General features: G+C 46.0%; 1 long non-coding RNA gene and 1 pseudogene across 1 annotated transcript; both read right to left on the bottom strand.

The window, feature by feature from the left end:
* Positions 1-7,584: 7,584 nt before the first annotated feature.
* LOC125512127 lies at positions 7,585-17,457 on the bottom strand. Its single transcript, XR_007285216.1, has 3 exons — positions 17,342-17,457; positions 16,340-16,622; positions 7,585-7,840 (listed from the first exon to the last, which is right to left on the bottom strand). It is a non-coding gene; the product is annotated as an uncharacterized LOC125512127 (long non-coding RNA).
* A 792-nt stretch (positions 17,458-18,249) lies between these two features.
* Positions 18,250-22,659, bottom strand: LOC125516813 (annotated as a pseudogene).
* Between the last annotated feature and the right edge of the window lie 86 nt (positions 22,660-22,745).

The raw sequence follows: 22,745 nt of genomic DNA on the forward strand, positions 1-22,745 counted from the left end.
CATACTCTCCTAGGTTGTGAAACCAAGGCTATGACCACCAAAAGCTATGGAGATCAAGCAAATGGAGACCAAAGCTCTGATACCACTTGTAGGATCGAAAGTATGTCTAGAGGGGGGGTGATTAGACTACTTGACCAAATAAAAGCTTAACCTTTTCCCAATTTTAGTTCTTGGCAGTTTTTAGCTATCTTAGGACAAGTCAAGCAATCATAACATAATTCAAGCAAGCATGCAAAGAGTTTATAGGCAGCGGAAAGTAAAGCATGCAATTTGCGAGAATGTAAAGGGAAGGGTTTGGAGAATTCAAACGCTGTTGGAGACACGGATGTTTTTCCCGTGGTTCGGATAGGTGGTGCTATCCTACATCCATGTTGATGGAGACTTCAACCCACGAAGGGTAACGGTTGCGCGAGTCCACACAGGGCTCCACCCAAGGGCAACGGTTGCGCGAGTCCACACAGGGCTCCACCCACGAAGGGTCCACGAAGAAGCAACCACCCACAAAGGGTCCACGAAGAAGCAACCTTGTCTATCCCACCATGGCCATCGCCCACACAGGACTTGCCTCACTAGCGGTAGATCTTCACGAAGTACGCGATCTCCTTGCCCTTACAAACTCCTTGGTTCAACTCCACAATCTTGTCGGAGGCTCCCAAGTGACACCTAGCCAATCTAGGAGACACCACTCTCCAAGAAGTAACAAATGGTGTGTAGGTAATGAACTCCTTGCTCTTGTGCTTCAAATGATAGTCTCCCCAACACTCAACTCTCTCTCATAGGATTTGGATTTGGTGGAAAGAAGATTTGAGTGGAAAGCAACTTGGGAAGGCTAGAGATCAAGATTCATATGGTAGGAATGGAATATCTTGGTCTCAACACATGAGTAGGTGGTTCTCTCTCAGAACATATGAGTTGGAATGGTGTGTGTGTTCTGATGGCCTCTCTTCGAATGAGAAGGAGGTGGAGGGGTATATATAGCCTCCACACAAAATCCAACCGTTACACAGTTTTCCAATCTCGGTGGGACCGAATCAATACTCGGTCGGACCGAAATAGTAAACCTAGTGACCGTTAGGAATTTTCGGTGGGACTGACATGCAACTCGGTAGGACCGATATGGTTAGGGTTTGGGCATAACGTAATCTCGGTGAGACCGATTACACAAACTCGGTGAGACCGAATTTGGTAATTAGCTAACCAGAGAGTTGGTCAGGCAAACTCGGTGGGACCAATTTGCTCTTTCGGTGAGACCGAGTGGAACTCGGTGAGACCGAAAAGTTACAAAGGGGAAACACTGAGTTTACATTGCAATCTCGGTGGGACCGATTCGCTCTTTCGTGGGACCGAAAAGTTACGAAAGGGAAACAGAGAGTTTGCAACCCCATCTCGGTGAGACCGAGATCCCTATCGGTAGGACCGAATTGCTAGGGTTTGGCAGTGGCTAATGACAAGTGAAACTCGGTGGCGCCGGATAGGAAGAATCGGTAGGACCGAGTTTGCTTAGGGTTTAGGTCATATGTGGATATGGGAAAGTAGTTGAGGGTTTTGGAGCATATCACTAAGCACATGAAGCAAGAGGCTCATTAAGCAACACCTCATCCCTCCTTGATAGTATTGGCTTTTCCTATGGACTCAATGTGATCTTGGATCACTAAAATATAAAATGAAGAGTCTTGAGCTTTTGAGCTTGAGCCAATCCTTTGTCCTTAGCATTTTGAGGGTTCCACTTTCACATCCATGCCATGCCAATCATTGAGCTTTCCTGAAATAATCATCTTGGAATAGCATTAGCTCAATGAGCTATATGTTGTTATGAATTACCAAAACCACCTAGGGATAGTTGCACTTTCAGCGCTCCAGCTCGGGCCGAGGAACCTTTCCAGGCCTCAAGACGACCAGCCGCGACCTCTAGCCAGTCGGCAGTCAGGCTGGGGGTACGCGGAGCCTGCATGTCCGGCCACAGGGCGGCAATCACCTGGGCACCGACACGTTGGAGCCGGCGCAACATCCGGTGAGTCGGCCGAAGGCGAGCCTCGATGCTCAGGATATGCTCATCAAGGGTTCGGGGAGCGTCGGCGGCGATCTCTGCACTTTCCGCCCTCCGACCTTCACGGTCAGCCTCAATGGCTTGGGTGGCGGCCTGCGAGTGCCCAGGGAAGAAGTCTGCCAAGACGGATGAAATGAAGAAACAAGTCAAAAACCAGGAGTCAACAAGACTTATAATCGGCAGCTCGAAAAAAGAAAGTAAAAGAAACTCACCATCAACAATGTCTTCAATCTCATGGAAGCCGGAGGCCAGCATTGCCTCTTTGTCAGTCCAGGAGGAGCGCTCGCTCGCGAACTCGGCCAGGAGGGCGGTTTCTGCCTCTTCCGCCTCCTTCTGCATCTTCGCAAGAAGCTCCCTCTGCTCTGCCAATTGAGTGGCCAGCAGATCGCGCTCTGTGGCGAGCTTGCTGCACTCCTCCCCCTTGGCGCGCAACGCGGAGTTGGCTTCGCTCAGCTACTATTGAAGAACAGCGTTGGCTTTTGAAGAGAAGGAAGAAAGAAGGCGTTAAGTCATCAATAAAGAAAGTCGCCGGGGAGATCCGGCCTGACTGGTCAGCAGTCGGCCCGAATCTTGGGGACTACAGCCCGCGGGTGCGCCAGCGTGCCCCCACAAAGAAGAAAAAAGACTTACTCCGGCTCTCCGACAGGTCGGCGGTCCGCTTGCCCAGCTCTTCAACGTTGCAGTTGAAGGTGGTGACTCGGAGGTTGTGGTAGTCCTGCGACAAGCATTTCAGACAAAAATTAGTACCCAGAGCTCACCAATTGGAGTTCCGGGCCGCCTGCTCAGCAGCCGGCCCGAAACTCGGGGACTACACCCAGTGGGTGCGCTAGCGCGCCCCCACAGAGAGGAACAAGAAAACAAGGACCGAAGAGAAAACATACCCGGACAGCTGCCCGCGATGCCAGGTACGCCTTGGTGCAGTTCTGGATGGCGTCGCCCTCAGCTCGAAGCTTTGTTTGGACGTCCAGAAGCACCTGGTCCAGCGGCCCTGTGCCGCCTCCTCACACCCACCCAATGGGCGCGGCACTCGTCGCTTCGGCGTCTGGGATCGCCGAGCTGGCGGTGCCGGTCTCCAGGGGGTGTGGCGCCGAAGTCGCCTTCTCAAGACGGCGGCGCGTTGGCGAGCCGACTTGAAGGAGTAGCCTAGCCATGGCCTCGTCTTCAGTCGGCGGCACCAGCGGATCCGCCGGCTGTTCGCCTTGCGTGCTCCCAGACGGCGGCGGAGGTGGCGGCGGGCGATCACATCCGGCGTGGAGGAGCCACCGCCTTCCTTCTCCATGACGGGGTTCTCGCGGACGACTTCCCCAGTCTGCCCCGTGAACTCTGGAGGCAGCGGCGCAGAGTTCAGAGGGGTGACGAACACCGCCGATTGGCGGTGCGCGGCCTCCTCAGCCTGCCGCTTCGTCGCGGCGATGGCTTCGGCCTCCGCCAGTTTCTTCTTGGCAGAGGCCTCCGCCTTATCAGAACCCACCTTCTCCAGGCGGTCGGCCTCTTCCTCATTGTGCTTCTCCTGCGCATTCCGCTCCCTCACCTCCCGGAGGTCAGCAGCGGGGTCAATCCGCCGAGTGGTGGCGGACGTCTCCGCTGACGCCATGACGGAGGCGGCGGCAACCCTCTCAAGAGTGAGGGGAGCCCTGAAGCGAGGGAAGCAAGTAAAAGACTTAGACAAAGCTACAGAGAAAGAATAAAGCGTCAAGATGGAATACTCATGCGGAGACCAGTGGCGGCTTCTTCACTTCCTTACGGAAGCGGATGGCCTTCACAGCCGCCTCGTTCCGCCGGGTCGCTGCAGCCGAACTCTTGGGCTTCTTCGGCCGACTGCCGAACAAAGTCGGCATGGCCCTGCGCTTCTTCCTGCCGCCTGGAGCACCCGGCGCGGCAGAAGAGCCCGCGCCGGGATGGCTGGCTCCTGGCCGGGGGCAAGAGGCGACCTCCTCATCATCGTCAAGCCAGTCCTCTAGACTGGCCCCGAGCCGCGGGCCGCCTCCTCCCTCGGTGTCGTCTTCCAAAGCCGCCGCCCCCAGATTGGGGTCGTCAACGTCGCTCTCCGCTCGGTCGGCAAGGAACTCGCGGGCCAGCCCCGAGGTGCCGGCTGGTGGATGGAGGAGGGGATTCTGACCAAAGCCGACTGGTCAGGTCGCACAAAACAGACTCGGTAAGAAAGAAGACAACTCGAAGGAAAGAAAGAAAGGGCAACTCACTGTAGGTGGGGGGTTGGCGCGGGAGTATGGCTCCTTGCCGAATCTCCAGTCCTCCAGCAGCTTGTTGTCCGAGAGGTAGTTCACCATGTAGGCCACCTCCTCGTGAGGCATGTCCTTGGTGCACATCCGACTCGGGTCACGGCGCCCGCTCATTTGGCATATCATGTGGGCGCGGCTTTGGAGCGGGAGAACTCGACGCGCCACGAAGGCGGCCAGCAGATCCGGACTAGTTAGGCCCTCCGACTATGTTAGAACTCGGAGTCGCTGACGGCCCCGGCACCCGCAAGCGTCAGCGACTTGGCCCGATACGACCAGTTGGGCAGTCTCCCAGCCGGCGGGCTGGCTTCGAAAGCCGGCAGGTTGACCCAATCGCCCCCCGCGAGGATGCTTTTTACGTAGAAGTATGATCGCTGCCACATCTTCACCGACTTTATCAACTTGATGGTGGGGAAGGGGTTGTCGGCTCCCGATCTCCGCCCGGCGATGAATGCGCCACATTGAGCCGGCACGCCTGCAGCCTGGGTGCCGAGCTTGCAGTAGAAGAACTCCCCCCAGAGCTCGAGAGTGGGGAGGACTCCGAGGAAGCCTTCGCACAAGGCCACGAAGACGGACAGCAGCACCACCGTGTTGGGCGTGAGGTGGTGCGGCTAGAGGCCGTAGAACTCCAGGAAAGAGCGGAAGAAGCTGCTCGCCGACAGCCCCAATCCGCGTAGGCAGTGCGAGTGGAAGATGACCCGCTCGCCATCCTCCGGCGCTGGGGAAATATCCTCCCTCAGTGCAAGACGCACCCGCACGTAGTCTTCACCGGGGAGCCGACGAGTCTTGCGAAGGAACTCGATGTGGTCGTCGTGAACTTCTGAGCCGTCCCAGGTGCCGGAACGCACCAAGGGAGGCGCGGTGGCAGAAGAAGAACTCATCGCGAGCTGATCGCCGCGGCGTTCGTCAGAGCTTGGGCGCACAGCGGGGCGAGGAAGAAGAAGAAGAAGAAGAAGAAGAAGAAGAAGAAGAAGAAGAAGAAGAAGAAGAAGAGCAAGGAGTAGCGGGAAGGAGGGGCGCGCGTGCTCTGCCGCGCCCCCCTCCTCCCCCTACTTATAGCCTCATGGGCTACGAAGCCGAGGGGGGCGGTCGTGGGATTTACTGCGCCCACGGCCCCACGACCCCCACGTTTCCACGACAAAGTTACTGCACGCAGTAACTCCACGGGAATCCCAACTGTCCGCCTGGGCCACAGTGGATCCGCTCGGGCGCCGAGGCACGGTAGTGGCGGGCCCCGCCTATGGGCGTGTCCCATCACGCGCGTAGGCTGGCAGACAGGCCCGGCCGCGTGTTATCACGTGACAGGCCCGGAACGGGCGGCAGCCTAGAGGCTTAGCCAGCACGCTACTTGGATCCCGCCATGACGTTCGAAATACTGTGCAAGTCAGAGTTGGGCGAGTCCGACTCCTTCTAGTCGGCCCGGCGGAAATCAAGCAACAACCATGTGTTGAGCACCCGGAAAGAGAAACTACTGAGGCTTCTCGGCCGATCGTCCGCGGCGCCTCACCAGCTTCGGGGACTACTGTCGGAGTAATGGGCCACGGGTAGGCTAACCTGAGCCCCAGAACCTTTCAAGACATCGGGGCAGGCTGCGCCCCTCAAGACCCCAGGACGAAGAGCCGCCTTCTGAGAAGTCGGCGGCAAGGCGACCGACTGCCCACTCGCGGCCGAGTCCCGGGGACGACTTCAGGATAAGCCGACTCCTGACTGGCGACTTCCAGAGAAGCCGGCCTTGAGGAGTCGACCCATGACTCCAGCAAAACCCCATGTCCTCATTAAGAGGGACGGGACGGGGAGTGGCTACTGTCAAGCCCACTCCCACCCCTTTCCAAAGGCAGGCATGGCCACAGTACGCCATACCCGCGGAGATCTCCGTGCGACGTGGCACTGTAGCCATGCTGGCCCTGACATCAGCACCGGTGGACCGAATCCTGCGCCCACGACGGCTTGTCTATACGACCTTTGGGCGGCGGGTCCCACCGGCTAGCGGGATCCCAGAAGACGGCCAGTGCGCCACAAGTCGGACCCGTCGGGAGTCGGCCCCTGAGAGTCGGCCGGCTCCTCCCCGGGGCCCACGCGCCATTAACCAGATGTGATGGAGAGTGGCAATAGTGATCGCCCGCCAAGCGGCGGGCTGTTGCCACGACTCCATGACGAAGCTCGCGTCATTAGAAGCACGGTTACAGTAATCAGAAGCCGGCAAGACCCGCCCGCAGCAGACGCGGCCTGTGGGCTCCGTACCTAGCCAGTCGGCGGGGCCCACCAATCGGCGGGGCCCACCAGTCGGCGGGGCCCAGCAGTCGGCGGGGCCCAGCAGTCGGCGGAGAAGACGGAGGCCGGAGGCACTGACGGCTGGGCCCGCGTCCAGCCGGATTACCATCGTACCCCTGGGGGGTAGGCCTATATAAACCCCCCAGGGCACCCATGCAAAGGGTTGGAACCCATTAGCTCTAGACCAGATCATATAGGAGGGAGAGAGCTTGCCTTGCCCTCTCCTACTTCCAGGGAACAGCTCAAGGAGCAATCGTGTAAACACTTTGCCATAGTGATCATGCGGAGACCCCGCAGAGCAGCAGTAGGGGTGTTATCTCCCCGGAGAGCCCTGAAGCTGGGTAAGATTCGCCGGCGTGCATGTCTATGCCTCATCCCGTTTCCAGGCACCGACGACGTTCTACTCGCCCCCACCATGATAATCCATCCTTTGGCATATGTCGCACCTAACCCCCGACACAGAGAGAAAACAAAATGCTTCGAACAGAGCACGACTAATCCGGAAAAATATGGTTCACATCATGAATACAATCAAAAAGAGCCAAACTTGGCACATTATTACAACCAAACATGGTTCACATTAGTTTTACAATAAAAAAATGTTCACATCAGGTAACACCGCTATCACCGCTTCTCCCTACTTGTTCATCCTGGACCTCATGACAAAACATGAATGAAGGCTAGCATCTGCAAGTTATCAAGCAAAATGCGAAATTTTTATCATTTAAGCATAGAAAGACAGGGTCAACAACATTTTAATGTTTGAAAAATGAACCAGGATTTCAATGTTTGAACAGCAAGAAATTGATACAGTAGATCATATGCGGTTTAATCAACCCCTAAGGAGAGACACGTTGACACGTTCATTTGGCAACACCTGTAGAAATTGAACCTCCTAAACATGCAATGTCGAATTTGTATCTCAAAGAAGTATACATACTTACCAGGTTTAATTAGCACAGAGAAGCCAAATGCTAGTAACTCATGATTAGTACACAAGACATGGTTCAGCAAAGTAACGCCAACGTGAAAAGTTTCAGCATTATTGACATATGTTTCCTCGGAATCATACTACACAGAGAAGGGTTCAGCCTCAAGTCTGAACTAGCCTTACATGGTGAAGTACATATTTTAGTGGCTACATAAACAAGAAGCATCGGCTTAAGTTGCAACCCGCAACAGAAACACTTACAAAAATCGAGCACTTGGGGGTTTGGCAGGAGTACTACCTTGTGGATGTCGCCCATGAAGTGTGAGAGGAACAAGAGCGCTTCCGTCAGGTTATCTGCAGTATTCCACGCAGAAAAACATGGCATCTTCAGTACGAATTCAGTCAACCAAAAGAGATGTCACTACAAGAAATATGTCAACTTATGACCTTCTGTCAGTGACCCTCGAAGAATTGGTCATAAATTTATGACCATTTTAGACCAATTGGTCAAAAGCTGTTCGGGGGGCTCCAAACCCTAAACCATTGCGACCATTTTGGTCAGAAAGGTCGTAATTTCCTTACACGAAATGGTCAGAAAGCAAACAGTGCTAGTCCGCTGCCTTATTTCTAGTTTTTAATGACCAATATAGATGGTCATAGCCTTGTAGATTATGGTGCGTTGTGATGACTAGGCGCCATCTCATCAGTTTTGCCTATGTGTCATGTCCATGTGGCAGTTTTGCCCTAGGTTGTGAAGCAACCTATATTTATATCATTCCCAAAATTCCCAAAAAATCTCATAAATTCTTTGGGGCATATCTTCATCAAATATGTAAAAATCCTTCCTTGCCTAGTTCAAAACTAATTCAAGAATATTAATTTTCCTATTTTGTTCACAACAACACTTTATGAAGGAAGTGCTATTTATATATTCTTGATTGCCCTCGGAATTTTTGGGCACTCTTTCCTATCCAAATCATTACCGCATGACAAAATTCAGCTCCATTTGCCTAGCAAATCTTCCTCGGGAAATTTCCAAAGTTTTTGTCCACCTAGAAGCATTGTGAAGGAAGTACCTTTTTTATATATCTAAATGACATGAAATTTATACAGTTCCTTCATATGCCCAAATTATCACCCTCCTCCAAATTGCAGCTCAGTCAATTCATCTATGTGAGCCCAGGTTTAATTTATATTTTATGACCAAATCGGCACGTTGCAAAGCAAGTGTTATATAGGCCCCTCCTATTACCCTCAAACTTTTCGGGCACTCTTCCATACCCAAATCATTGCCACATGATAATATTCAGCTCAATTTTCCTAGTAAATCTTTCTCGGGAAATTTCCAAAGTTTCTACCTCGAGAGAAGCTTTGTGAAGTAAGTACTAGCTAGGCTTACCCAAATGATCTGAAAATTTACCAGCGCATGACCATACTTAAGGAACTTACCTACACCAATTTTGATCTCATTTCATTCATCCAATCTCTCACACTAGTTTTCCCAAGTTTGTATCCATAGAAGAGCATTGTGAAGGAAGTACTACTTTGGCATGTACAAATGGTATCAATTTTCTGCAATGCTTTCCTATGCCCAAATAACCATCCTCCACAAAATTTCAGCTCACTCCATTCATTATTTTGAGCCCAGCTTCAACATTCATATTTTTGTCCAGCGTGGTACTTTGCAAAGCAAGTACCACCTAGGATCCTCCTTTTGAGCTAAAAATTTGTGAAGACATTCTCCTTAGTAGATGATCATCCTCAGCCAAAACTCATGCCCATTGGCCATGTGCATTTCCCGTACCGCTAATCAAACACTTGGTTGCTAATTCATGTTTGAGCATCGATCGGTCTCCTCGTGAGAATCTTATGTTCTAATTTTCTTCCTAGCACCAACCTGGGAAGTGCCCAACCCACTAGACATGCCTAGGCCACCCAGAACACATGGCAACATTACGGTCACGCGGTGACCACGCGACGGGCATGCGAGTTTACGCGCTCTAGAGTTGGGGCCCTCGGCCACTGCCCAAACCTCGACGTATCGCCACCAAACCATGTATTTATGATTAAATAGGTCCTTATGTAACTAGAAATGATTTTTGGAAAAAATAAATAGCAAACTATGAGGCAGCTGCAGTTCAAATTTGACCCGCTTCCAACTGAATCGGCGGAAATTTGTCATTTTCACGAGAGGTGAATCAAAAAATTTTACTCCCAACCATTTTGTCAATTGTTCATTAAATATGTCCTAGTATTTTATAAAAATGATTTGATCCAATTTTGCAACAATTATTTGGTAGTTCCTTCACAAAAAAACCTCCTTTCGGGCACTCGAAAAATGGAAAATGGTTTTTTCGTCCAACGAAAGTGAAAACTTCCTTGGGCAACATTGTTTGCCATTCCAATATGAACCCTTGTGCACAATATGAGATCATTTGAACAAACTATGCCATGAATGTGGCCATAAGATTGATCATTTGACTTGAAAGCCATTGATCTCCACACGTGATAGCTCGTTTCTGAGAACACTTTTTTAAAATAATTGCCGTATTACAATTTTGTTATTTTTCCTGGGAACTTGGTCACATATAATGACACAATGCGAAGGTTTCCCAATTTTTTGGTTTTTTTTGAATTTTTTATGCCCGTTTCAAAATGTGGTCAAAACGGCGGGAATGACAGTTCCTAGCTAGTGGTTAAATCTTGGAATTTTTTTGGTGTTTCTATGATTAAGTAGATACCTATTTACCTAGCAATGATTTTTGGAAAAAAATAAAGAGCAAACTATGAGGCAGCTGCAGTTCAAATTTGACCCGCTTCCAGCTGAATCGACGGGAATTTGTCTTTTTCACCAGAGGTGGATCAAAAATTTTGACACCAAACCATTTTGTCAATTGTGCATTAAATATGGCCTAGTATTTTAGAAAATTGATTAGGTCCAATTTTGCAACAAATATATGGTAGGTCCTTCACAAAAAACTCATTTCAGGCACTCAGAAAATGGAAAATGGTTTTTTCGTCCAAAGAAAATGAAAACTTCCTTAGGAAACATTGTTCCAATATGCACCCTTGTGCATAATATGAGATCATTTGAACAAACTATGCCATGAATGTGGCCATAAGATTGATCATTTGGCTTGAAATCCATGAATCTTCACACTTGATAGCTCATTTCTGAGAACACTTTTTTAAAATAATTACCGTATTACAAGTTTATTATTTTTCCTGGAAACTTGGTCACATATAATGACACAATGCGAAGGTTTTCCAATTTTTTGGTTTTTTGAATTTTTTATGCCCGTTTGAAAATGCGGTCAAAACGGCGGGCTTGACCGTTCCTAGCTAGTGGTTGAATCTTGGAAAACTTTTGGTGTTTCTCTGATTAAATAGATACTTACGTACCTAGAAATGATTTTTGGAAAAAATAAATAGCAAACTATGAGGCAGCTGCACTTCAAATTTGACCCGCTTCCAGCTGAATCGGCGGGAATTTGTCTTTTTCACCAGAGGTGGATCAAAACTTTTGACACCCAACCATTTTGTCAATTGTGCATTAAATATGTCCTAATATTTTATAAAAATGATTTGGTACAATTTTGCAACAAATATATGGTAGGTCCTTCACAAAAAAACCTCATTTCGAGCACTCGAAAAATGGAAAATGAATTTTCCGTGCAACGAAAATGAAAACTTTCTTAGGCAACATTGTTTGCCATTCCAATATGCACCCTTGTGCACAATATGAGATCATTTGAACAAACTATGCCATGAATGTGGCCATAAGATTGATCATTTGGCTTGAAAGCCATTGATCTCCACACGTGATAGCTCGTTTCTGAGAACACTTTTAAAATAATTGTCGTATTAAAAGTTTATTATTTTTCCTGGAAACTTGGTCACATATGATGACACAATGCGAAGGTTTTCCATATTTTTGATTTTTTTTGAATTTTTATGCCCGTTTCAAAATGCGGTCAAAACGGCGGGAATGACCGTTCCTAGCTAGTGGTTGAATCTTGGAATTTTTTTGGTGTTTCTCTGATAAAATAGATACTTATGTACCTAGAAATGATTTTTGGAAAAAATAAAGAGCAAACTAGAAGGCAGCTACAGTTCAAATTTTACCCGCTTCTAGCTGAACCGGCGAAAATTTGTCTTTTCACGAGAGGTGGATCAAAACTTTTTACACCCAACCATTTGGTCAATTGTGCATGAAATATGGCCTAGTATTTTAGAAAAATGATTCGGTCCAATTTTGCAACAAATATATTATAGGTTCTTCACAAAAAAACCTCCTTTTGGGCACTCGAAAAATGGAAAATGGTTTTTTCGTCCAAAGAAAATGAAAACTCCCTTTGTCAATATTGTTTGCCATTCCAAGATGCAAACTTGTGCGAAATATGGAATCATTTAAACAAATATTTGATAGGACTTTCACAAAAATACTCATTTTGAGCACTGAAAAATGGAATGAATTTTTTTATCTTGAATCGATCACGACCAATTTATATTGGTCATAAGGTGATCAAATGGTTTGCTGCGTTTTGATTGGACCATGAGCATATCACGCGGATCACGCGTCAACCACCGTCGGATGCTTCCGGATCCAACGGCCCAAACCCACCCGAGCCGAAACCCTAGGTCTGTCCTCATGGACATTTTCCATCCACCCCCCCCCCCCCCCCCCCCCCCCCCCCGCCTCCATTCTTTCTTTCTTTCTCTCCCTCCCCCTCAGATCCTCTCCCCTCTCCCCCGTGCAGCGAACCCTAGCCCCTCTCTCCCCCGCACACCACTCCTCCTCCCTTCCATATCACAGCCGCCACCTCCTCCTTTTTGATCGCCACTGCCACCGTCCTTCCCTCTCCGCCTCGCCTCTGTCTCCCACCGTCTCCCCTCTCCCTCCCTCAGATCCGCCGCCGTCCGCCTCCGCGTGGCCTCCACCTCCACCTCCAGCCCCACCGCACACCACTCCTCTCTCTCCCCGTGTGACGAACCCTAACGCTCAGATCCAGATCCCTCCCATCGCCGCCACCCACCTCCCCCATCTCCCTCACCTCGCCGCCGGCCACGACCTCGGCTCTCCCCTCCCCTCCCTCATCAGAAGAGATCCGATCTCCCGTCGACGTCCTCCTCCCTCCTGCTCCGGGTAACCAGTTCCCCTTCCAACCTCCAACCAACATCCCACCACCGCGCTGCCATGCCCCTCCCTCGAACCAAGATCTCGGTGGCGATGAGCCCAGCGTGTGGCATGCGGTGGCAGGGGGTCGGGATCGACAGGAGGAGTGGGAGGATCCGGGCCATCGGGAGGTGCTTGGCGGTGGCGGTGGAGGAGGCCGGCGCGCAGGAGGACGGCGTGATGCAGCCCAAGGAGGGGAGCGAGGCGGCCAAGAGGTACCCGTTGTACCTGTCCAAGGAGGTGCCCGAGGACGCGGCGCTCCCGATCACCGTGTTCGACCGCTTTCTCGTGCTCTTTATCCCCTCCATGTCGGTTTCTTTCTCCATGGATCAGTAGCGGTTCAGATGAAGAGCGTGATTTGATTTGTTTGGGTTTGAATTGATCGTGTGCATGTGTGTGTGTGTGTGCGTGTTTACAGGGGAGAAGAAGGCCAAGGAGGAGCATGCCAAGAAGCTGTAGGCCAAGAAGTCCAAGATGAAGGTATGCGCTGCCGCTTCCTCGTTCCTCCCCTGCTTTGGCGCTGTTACTCGACTCGGATGTGTTGCTAGACTACTTGTTAGTGGAATCAGCTTCTTGATTGGTGCTGTGTTGCTACTGTTGCTGTGTTAGATAAGCATATCATGTAGTCTTTTGGTACATGGAGTTCTGATTAGTGGTGTTTTATAGCTCAAAATTAGCGCTCAGTTGTGACATATAAGTATTACGATACAGCATCAGAGAATTGCTTATATCAGTTTAGTTTATTGCTTGAATTTGCTGCTCACTTTTCTTAAGTGCATATCGTTTGTCATTCACTGTTATTTACTTATGTGATCAGCATCATTTCTATGTAGATATGCAACTCTTGAGTATATTGTCCTTATATGCCCCTTTCATACCATTCCCACTCAAACCAAAGCTTCTGTATGCACTTGATATTTGCAATGAGACTTGAGAGAACTTCTGTATGCATTGAAGTTTTCTCTAATATAGATTTCTCAAATTTCTCTCTAAACTTCTCTAATAAAAAATGGTGCTAACTGTTAAAGCTCTTCGTGGTGACATGTTTCTTTTACCAATATAATACTATATTAGCACTCAAGGACTATTTGAGTGATAGGCTGTTCATAATATTAGATAAGTGAACTGATTAAGCTATTGCTTTCCCCAACAACAAAAAATAAACACGGCAGTTGAACAACGTGTATCCCTTCACTTGAAAGCCTATGAAACTTTCTGTAGCAGCAGTGCAGCACACTTTATATACATGTATGAGGCTGGGTAGTTCATCTCTACTTTACTTCCTAACTCATTCATATATATGATGGAAATTGTGCAAGTTCCATGGTGCCAAGTGGCCTCTGGCCATCTTGAACTGGGACTCCAGTAACAAGTAGATGTTGCTGCCACACTCAATATTTTAAGTTGTTTTTTTCTTTTTTGGGATGTTAATCACCCAGTTTCCTTGTTAATAACCTAAGAACACTTGCCTCCTCCCCAACCCTCGCCCCAGCCTGCCGCTGCCGGCTTGCCGCGTGGCTGTCGCCACAGCAGCTAATTAGATTTTTGGGACTCTGTTTCTATGCTTTGCTCGATAACATTTTAGATATTGATTCGACACGCTTTATATAAAATGATTTATCTTGTACATTGCTCTGCCTAACTTGTATACATGAAACCATACTTGTCAAATATCGAGTATCACTGCTGAATAATAACGTCTTGTTTTCTGTTTACTGAATCACAATTCTTCTCTCTTTTTACCATTAATCCATCTTACAGCCATCAATAAGAAAAACACTTATCTTCATATTAGGCTTATTATTTTGTTGTCTGCAGTATTATAATGTACATATGCTTTTCTGTTCACTGAATCACAATTCTTCACTCTTTTTACCATCAATCCATCTTCTTACAGTTGCATGTTTTTTTTGGCTGTCCAGATGACCAAGCCAAAGGAGGAAGCAGCTGCTCATCACTGAGGACAAGTAACTCCAGCAGGTTGACGCTGTAGATTCACAATGTACCTTCCATATGCCCATCCAGTTCTGTGATTTTTTTCTTGAAACCCAAAAAACCCCATGCCCATGTGGGAGCTGAACCATAGTTTTTTGCTTGTGGGAAATAATATCCTTGGCTAAATCGACTTGAGGCAGTTTCTTCGAAATTCTTGGAAATGCTTTGGTAGTTCCTTTCGGCGAGAAACTGTTTCGTACTGAAGTTTACTTGTACATGTGTGGTTTGCTACTGTTGCTTTGTTTGGGTTGGGTTGGTTCCAGCAGGGAGATGTGCACGCACACTGGCAGCATGAGCTAGCAGCCATGATTGCTAGCCAGCCACCACCATGTCAATGTAATAAATGTGTGGCCTATCTAGTGTGCTGCTGATAGAAATATAGATGTGTGGCCTATCTAGTGTGCTGTTGATAATCTGTTTTTACCTCACTTGGCAGGCACCATAATCTGTTTTTACCTCACTGTACTGTAGGAATAAATGTGTGGCCTATCTAGTGTGCTGCTGATAGAAATATAGATGGAAGATTAGTTGACCAGTTATGCAATCTATAATCCTTCATATATATTGTTGTTGTCTATGTGTGCTGCTGCTTCATACATGTTTAATAAAATCTATCAAGCAGCTGTTGTCATGTCATGCTTGCTGTATTAATAGCCAATTTAGTTGTGTATTGCCATTTCTATTTTGCTAATGAACACCTTCCAACTTAAATGTTGAATTGCCTTGTACACATAATTGTTTGTAATCTATGGGAAAGCCGTTAATAGTCAGCTGACCTTGTGAACTGTATAAATATATCAAAATCTTTTTTTGTTAAATTGAGCTTATTGTCAATTCTTGCTTATAAGCTATGTTTGATGCTGCCTACAGGTTCTTATTCTTCTTTTTTTTCATAGGTGAAGTATGAAGTGCGAAGTCGTGAAGCCTATCAGCAAGAGTAGCATATTATGTATTGTAATATCAGGCAGAGTGTAATATTAGTCAGAGTAGCATATAATGTATTGTAATATTTAGTGTTGTTTTGGATGAATTTCATTCGCTCTAGTCTGTTTGAAATATTGATTGTGTATATAACTTCAATACTATGAAATGGAAACCTGACCAGGGGGACATATTTATGAGAATTGTTTGACAAATTTTCAAATTTCTGACGTGTGGGTGCAATTGTGATATCAGCATGACAAGTGGGACCAATCTGACCAGTGGGACCAGCACAAAAATAATATGGCTGAAAATAGAAAATTAATAGTAATGGCCCAGAAAATAAAAATGTTGAATTGTTGGGCCAGGCCCATGTATCTGACCAGAATTAAAAAGAAAAATAACATTAAATGGGCTGAATTGTTGGGCTCGGCCCATATAGACACCGAATTGGACCGGGCTGAATCTTATCAACGACCTTTTCAATTGGTCACAATTTTGCCACGTCAGATTGCCACGTCGGATCCGACATGGCCTGGGGAGAGAGCTAGCGACCAAAACAGAAGGTCATAGGATCAACGACCTTTTGTTAAAGGTCGCTATAGTCAGTTTACGACGCCCAGCTTTTGACCTTATGTTTTTGGTCACAAAAAGGTCATAAATGGAAATTTGTGACCATTCAGTGACCAATAGTGGTGGTCATAAGTTGACATATTTCTTGTAGTGTGTGCTGAAGCTCGTATGATCTAACTGAACATTACATTGGCGGGAAGATTTACAAGATGGAGATTGTGATGATGACCCCTAGGTGAGGAGCTGGGAGGTGTAGTTGTTGACGGCTCCGGCGACGCGGTAGCCCTTGACGCCCTCCTCGTCCTTGCTGCGAAGGATGGCCGGGACTCGGATGCTGAGCTCCCTGGGCGTCACCTGCTCCTTCTCATTGTAAGTTGTAATCAGGTGCGGGCTCCCTGGGCGATTCATGAAAGGGAAGTTCTCAAGCTTGACAATCTCGTTATCCGACAAGTCAATCGTGTCAAACTGGTCCTGTTATCAAAAAAAAGGAACAAAGACAGTTATAAACACAGCTAGAGAAGGACCTGGAGCAACTACAAACAATTCAAAATGAGATTAAAAAACCCTATGATTTCAATTTCAAATCAAGCTAAACGGTTTAAATATTAAGCCATCGGTAATACAAAAATCATAAGAGGTGTGTCACTGATTGTAGAGTCAGTACAAGAAAGTAGGCTGGTAACACAATAACAAGCCACACATTAAACTGTCATGCCCTGGACAACTACATAGAAGAAAGCAAAAGTAACCAGAATAGTAGAGGTGCGCTGATCAAGTATAAAAACACTATTCTGAACCGTAACAACAAAATCACCGCTCTTAGGTGGACACTACACAAAATATGCTCAAACAGTACCCACGTCTCGCCAGGATGAATTGTCACAATGTCAAGATCAGTATTTCCCACAAAAGTTAATGATAGTTCTGGTTCCATATTTTTCTACCATTATGAAACAAGGTTGAAAAAAAGAAGACAAGTGCAGAACTAGCCAACTGACAGTACAGATCAAAAGGAAAATAAAACAAAGGAACACAAACCCATAAAGCGTAAGCTTGAATTTACCACTCTACGGAACCAAACTGCAGGGTTATTCCAGTTCTATACACAAAAGATTTAACATGTTTTCCTACTAGTATTTACAATGTTTTTATTTTGGTAAATTAGAAAGAGGGGAGATGGGGCACAGAACTTTGAGGCACTGTTATGAGGTAATGTCTGATGAAGGTTGCCCTTTGGGGCAGCAGTGGTAGCTCCGCCAAATGTAGCAGCGGCACCTCTGACTGGCACAACGGCAAATACCGAGAAGAATTTCATGAAAAAAGCAACACATAAGGCTTTTGTGATGGCATACCTGAAAATAGCAGTAGTGGGTTAGTGTGGTTTATGTATATTTGCACAGCACACAACATAACAGATAAACAAAGGCCAAGAACCCATAGGCGCCAGAAAACAAAAATCTTTTTAGACTAATGCCTATTCCATGCCATCTGATCTACAGCAGCAAAATTCACTAAACAATAGTTATTTCATAGAAGAATGTTACTCCAGGAGTACAATTCACTACACAATAGTTATTTTATAGAAAAATGTTCCTCCATGTGCACCAAAAGCAACCAATGCATCTTTTCACTGAGCTTGCTGGGGAAAAGCAATGATGCTACAGAAGAAGTTCTTGAACTTAATCCGTACTACATGTGCAAAGTAACTGGAGAGAGATTGTCTGCATAATCCCATCCGAGCTTCTGAACCATACAACAGCAGACTAAATGCCACTGAAAGAACAACACAATGACTTGAAAAGCAATACATCGGACGGAGTTAACATATGCTATTTGCAAATTGGAAAGAGATTGATTGTAGAACAATGTGTATTTGTGGACAAAGGCACGACGATAATTGGAACGGATTGAGCTATTATGGCTGAATAAGTAGACTAAGTTGTTGTCGGAATATTGATTGATTCCACAGTGCACTGGACCAACAGAATTGTTCCCAGCAATGCTTTTTTCTACCCCATGGAGCCTTCCTACACTGATCTACTAGTTGTAGCACTTACTGCAACCAACATGTTATAGTCCAAGTTGAGGTACAAAAGAAACCCTGAAATTAAATCGGCTAGATGTCACTGAAACCTGCTGAGACTAACAAGATGCAGCCAAACTGACAAAGTGGTCTCGCTATTGTGTTACTCATGATGCAGATGTTGAGAATTTAATGTCCGACAGCCCCTAACTGAACCCGAACCTGAATGGTCTTCACACTTCCTGACTGAACCTGAACGCAGTGTGGGGATTAGGAGAGGAGGCGTACGTACATAGCAGGTCCACGACAGCTCTTTCTACCCTCATGGGCCTCGCTGCGGCCGGTGAGAAGGAAGGTCTTGAAGCCGAGGTCGTGGACCTCCCTGTAGAGGCGGAGGCTAGAGGGGATCACCGGCGCCTCCCCCGTCTCCACCCACCGTTCGAACTCCCAGTGGTCGAACAGCTCCAGCCTGCAATCGAACAACAAATTAATCGTGTGTGTTAATAGCAGGCCCGCGATCTCAGAATGTGACAAGCGTGGGTCGCCCACCCGTATCCGTGTTGCGCGTAGTAGGGGAGCTTGGAGAGCAGCGTCTCGTCGACACCGAAGACCCAGGCGCCGGTGGCAGCGCGGGCGTAGGCGGAGGCCTCCCCATGACAAGGTCGAGGTTGGAGCGGTAGGCGGGGCTAGTGAGGTATGCGTGCACGTGCGGCACGCAGTCCTGCGGCACGGCGGCCCACGGCGCCAGGTTGTTGGCCTCCCCCGCCGTCCTCCAGCTCGCGCACCACAGGTTCAAGGCAGTCTCTGTGGACGCGGTGGGTGGCGCGCTCAGGTGGCGGGAGGACCAGGGGTGGGCCGGCGGCGAGGTTGGTGTAGTGACGGGAGGAAGGGGGCGGTGGACGAGGGGGGCTTGGATTGGATCTGGAGAGAATGGGGGCGGCGGTTGGAGTGGGAGGGGCTGGCGGGGAGGGTGCGATGTCACGATAGCGGGGAGGAAGGGGAGGGGATCAAGAGGAGCTCTGCTAGATCTGGAAGGGGAGAGGAGAGAGCTAGGGAAAGAAAGGAGGCGGGGCGTGGATGGAAAATGACCACAGGACAGAGCTAGGGTTTCGGGGATGGTGTGGAAGGGCCGAGGACTGTCGTTGGATCCCCGATCATCAGACGGTGTTTGATGCACGATTCGCGTGACACGTCCATGAACCAATCAGATTACAGTACGATGTTATGACCATCTAAATTGGTCGTGGTTGACTAAAATTAACGTGTTAAAATCATGTCAGCTATTTTATGACATGAAAAATTCAAAAAAATGGAAAACCTTCTCATTGTATCACCAAATGTGAACAAGTTTTCAGGAAAAATAACAAACAAGAAATAAGATAAATATCTTTTAAAATGTGTCTTCAGAAATGAGTTTTTTGGCAAAAAAAAACATTTTCCATTTTCTCAGTGCCCGAAAATGAGTTTTTTTTGTGAAGGACCTACCATATATTTGTTGCAAAATTGGACCAAATCAATTTTCTAAAATATTAGGCCATATTTAATGCACAATTGACCAAATGGTTGGGTGTCAAAAGTTTTGATCCACCTTTGGTGAAAAAGAGAAATTTCTGATGATTCAGCAGGAAGCGGGTCAAATTTGAACTACAGCTGCCTCATAGTTTGCTATTTATTTTTTCCAAAAATCATTTATAGGTACATAAGTATCTATTTAATCAGATAAATATCAAAAGTTTTCCAAGATTCAACCACTAGCTAGAAACGATTATGCCCACTGTTTTGACCCTATTTTGAAACGGGCATAAAAATTTCAAAAAAATCAAAAAATTGGAAAACTTTCGCATTTGTGTCATCATATGTGACCAAGTTATCAGGAAAAATAACAAACTTGTAATAAGACAATTATTTTAAAAAAAGTATTCTCAGAAATTAGCTATCATGCGTGAAGATTCGTGGCTTTCAATCCAAATGATCAATCTTATGGCCACATTCATTACATAGTTTGTTCAAATGATCTCATATTGTGCACAAGGGTGCATCTTGGAATTCCAAACAATGTTGCCTAAGGGAGTTTTCATTTTCTTTGCACGGAAAATTCATTTTCCATTTTTCAAGTGCCCGAAATGAGTTTTTTGTGAAGGACCTACCATATATTTGTTGCAAAATTGGACCAAATAAATTTTCTAAAATACTAGGCCATATTTAATGCAAAATTGACCAAATGGTTGGGTGTCAAAAGTTTTGATCCACCTCTGGTGAAAAAGGCAAATTTCTGATGATTTAGTATGAAGCGGGTCAAATTTGAACTGCAGCTGCCTCATAGTTTGCTATTTATTTTTTCCAAAAATCATTTATAGGTACATAAGTATCTATTTAATCAGATAAATATCAAAAGTTTTCCAAGATTCAACCACTAGCTAGAAACGATTATGCCCACTGTTTTGACCCTATTTTGAAACGGGCATAAAAATTTCAAAAAAATCAAAAAATTGGAAAACTTTCGCATTTGTGTCATCATATGTGACCAAGTTATCAGGAAAAATAACAAACTTGTAATAAGACAATTATTTTAAAAAAAGTATTCTCAGAAATTAGCTATCATGCGTGAAGATTCGTGGCTTTCAATCCAAATGATCAATCTTATGGCCACATTCATTACATAGTTTGTTCAAATGATCTCATATTGTGCACAAGGGTGCATCTTGGAATTCCAAACAATGTTGCCTAAGGGAGTTTTCATTTTCTTTGCACGGAAAATTCATTTTCCATTTTTCAAGTGCCCGAAATGAGTTTTTTGTGAAGGACCTACCATATATTTGTTGCAAAATTGGACCAAATAAATTTTCTAAAATACTAGGCCATATTTAATGCAAAATTGACCAAATGGTTGGGTGTCAAAAGTTTTGATCCACCTCTGGTGAAAAAGAGAAATTTCCGATGATTTAGTAGGAAGCGGGTCATATTTGAACTGCAGCTGCCTCATAGTTTGCTCTTTATTTTTTCTAAAAATCATTTCTAGGTACATAAGTATCTATTTAATCAGAGAAACATCAAAAGTTTTCCAAGATTCAACCACTAGCTAGGAATGGTCAAGCCCGCCGTTTTGACCGCATTTTGAAACGGGCATAAAAAATCAAAAAAAATCAAAAAATTGGAAAACCTTCGCATTGTGTCATTATATGTGACAAAGTTTCTAGGAAAAATAATAAAATTGTAATACAACAATTAATTTAAAAAAGTGTTCTCAAAAATGAGCTATCATGCGTGAAGATTCATGGCTTTCAAGCCAAATGATCAATCTTATGGCCACATTCATGGCATAGTTTGTTCAAATGATCTCATATTGTGCACAAGGGTGCATATTGGAATTCCAAACAATGTTGCCTAAGGGAGTTTTCATTTTCTTTGCACGGAAAATTTATTTTCCATTTTTCGAGTGCCCAAAATGAGTTTTTTTGTGAAGGACATACCATATATTTGTTGCAAAATTGGACCAAATCAATTTTATAAAATACTAGGACATATTTAATTCACAATTGACAAAATGGTTGTGTGTCAAAAGTTTGGATCCACCTATGGTGAAAAAGAGAAATTTTTGCCGATTTAGTAGGAAGCGGGTCAAATTTGAACTGCAACTGCCTTATAGTTTACTCCTTATTTTTTCCAAAAATCATTTCTAGATACATAAGTATATATTTAATCAGAGAAACACCAAAAAATTCCAAGAGTCAACCACTAGCTAGGAACGGTCATTCCCGACGTTTTGACCGCATTTTGAAACGAGCATAAAAAATTCAAAAAAATTAAAAATTGGAAAACCTTCGCATTGTGTCATTATATGTGACCAAGTTACCAGGAAAAATAATAAACTTGTAATATGACAATTATTTTAAAAAAGTGTTCTCAGAAATGAGCTATCATCTCTGAAGATTCATGGCTTTCAAGCCAAATGATCAATCTTATGGCCACATTCATGGCATTGTTTGTTCAAATGATCTTATATTGTTTACAAGGGTGCATATTGGAATGGCAAACAATGTTTCCTAAGGGAGTTTTTATTTTCTTTGGACGAAAAATCAATTTTCTATTTTTCGACTGCCCAAAATGAGTTTTATTGAGAAGGACCTACCATATATTTGTTGCAAAATGGGACCAGGTCATTTTTATAATATATTAGGCCATATTTAATGTACAATTGACAAAATGGTTGGTCATTAAAAGTACATATACACCTCTGGTGAAAAAGACAAATTTCCGATGATTGAGTAGAAAGCGGGTCAAATTTGAACTACAACTACCTCATAGTTTGCTCTTTATTTTTTCCAAAAAATATTTATAGGTACATAAGTATCTATTTAATCAGAAATGCATGGTTTGGTGGCGATATGTTGAGGTTTGGATGGTGGCCCAGGGTCCCAACTCCAAAGCGCGTAGACTCGCATGCCTGCCGTGTGGTCACCGCGTGACCGTGGTGTTGCCACCCATTCCGGGCAGCCTAGGCATGTCTAGTGGTTTGGGCACTCCCCTGTTAGGTGCCAGGAAGAAGAAGGCAATAGAAGATTCTCACGAGG

Source organism: Triticum urartu, chromosome 6 (assembly GCF_003073215.2).
Source record: "Triticum urartu cultivar G1812 chromosome 6, Tu2.1, whole genome shotgun sequence".
NCBI lineage: Eukaryota > Viridiplantae > Streptophyta > Magnoliopsida > Poales > Poaceae > Triticum > Triticum urartu.